This window comes from Urocitellus parryii, chromosome 4 (genome assembly GCF_045843805.1).
Source record: "Urocitellus parryii isolate mUroPar1 chromosome 4, mUroPar1.hap1, whole genome shotgun sequence".
Classification (NCBI taxonomy): domain Eukaryota; kingdom Metazoa; phylum Chordata; class Mammalia; order Rodentia; family Sciuridae; genus Urocitellus; species Urocitellus parryii.
The window spans coordinates 14,911,648-14,913,453 of record NC_135534.1 but is presented as its reverse complement, the minus strand read 5'-3'; the positions used below and the strand labels follow the sequence as shown (position 1 = coordinate 14,913,453).

General features: G+C 41.9%; 1 pseudogene; it reads left to right on the top strand.

Moving 5' to 3' along the window:
- The first annotated feature begins 649 nt into the window (after window positions 1-649).
- LOC113195114 (olfactory receptor 5B3-like) lies at window positions 650-1,576 on the top strand (annotated as a pseudogene).
- The last annotated feature ends 230 nt before the right edge of the window (window positions 1,577-1,806 follow it).

The following is a 1,806-nucleotide window of genomic DNA, read 5'->3' as shown; positions in this document are numbered from 1 at the left end:
ATCCAAACACTGAGCTTGGACCAATGGAGACAATGAGTAACTGTAAATTGCAACTCACTTCAAGTTTAATTTAGGCCATCAGTCATGGTAACCATTATGTATGAGACCAAAGCTTTCCAATTAATACTTCTATAAACACACATACATTACTCAGCCTCTGGTGTCACACAATCTAAATTAAATTAACAACTGTCCAACGTCATAAACCTTTTGAGAAAATCAGGGACTATAGATATAATGTCCAGAATCCAGACAAATTCCTGACACATGAGCTATACAGAAGGAATTTGTGAGTTCACCAAGACAGGAAAACAGGAACTGATTGAATTATTAATTCCAACACTGTCAAGTATAACCTACTAAATTTTCAAAAAGCTCTCACAGATATCAAATTCATAAATCATGAACATGATCCATGTAGACTCCTCATTCAACATTCTGGAGCTGTAGAGATAAGTAATACACTCAATTATATTGTTAAGCTCATTTTAAGTGATGAGAAATTTGAAGTACATAGTGTGGCTACAGTAATAAAATAATGCACATGGTACATAAACATTCCGATCTCACTGCAGTCTCTACTATGTTCAGTGCCTCATTTTTATTCCTCTCTGCTACAGTGCATCTCCTGATTTCCCCAGCAACATTGATGGAGAACAGAACAGAAGTGACCGAGTTCATCCTCCTAGGACTCACCAGTGCCCCAGAACTACAGGTGGCCCTCTTTATCATGATCATCCTCATCTACTTCATCAATGTGGTTGGGAACCTGGGGAATGATCATACTGATCCTCTTGGACTCTCGTCTCCACACTCCCATGTACTTTTTCCTGGGTAACCTGTCTCTGGCAGATTTCTGTTGCTCCTCAGCAGTCACTCCCACAGTCATGGCTGGACTCATTTTAGGAAATTGCCAAATTTCCTACAATGCCTGTGTTGCTCAGGCCTTCTTGTTTGGAGGATTTGCCAGTGTGGAAAATTTATTCTTGGCCGCAATGGCCTATGACCGCTATGCTGCAGTGTGTAAGCCCCTGCACTACACCACCACCATGACAACACATGTGTGTGCGTGTCTGGCTGCAGGCTGCTACCTGGGAGGTTTCCTGAATGTCTCCATCCATGTTGGGGAATCATTCAGTCTCTCCTTCTGTAAGTCCAATGTGGTCCATCACTTTTCTGTGGTGTTCCAGCAGTCATGGCTCTGTCTTGCTCTGATAGACACGTCAATGAGCTGGTTCTTGTTTATGTAGCCAGCTTCAATGTTCTTTTTGCCCTTCTAGTCGTCTTGGTATCCTACTTATTCATATTCATCACCATCCTAAAGATGCACTCAGTTGCAGGATATCAGAAGGCTCTGTCCACCTGTGCCTCCCACTTCACTGCAGTCTCCATCTTCTATGGGACAATTATCTTCATGTACTTACAGCCCAGCTCCAGTCACTCCATGGATACGGACAAATTTGCCTCTGTCTTTTATACGATGGTCATCCCCATGCTGAATCCAGTGGTCTATAGCCTCAGGAACAAGGAGGTCAAGAGTGCATTCGAAAAAGTTATTGGAAGCACCATTTATTGAAGAGGATGTTCCTTTGGCCATATGATCTTTGCACCTTTGTCAAAAATTGGCTCTGGGTATACATATGACTTAATTTCAGAGTTCCCAGGTTCTGACCCATTGGTCTACATGTAATGCCAGGAACATGATAATCTGCTAACTATCACCAAAGTTTTAGTTGTAACTTACATATTTTGAAGTCAGTTATTGTGATAGCTCCAACTTTTTAAACCCCCACCACCAAAGCTCAG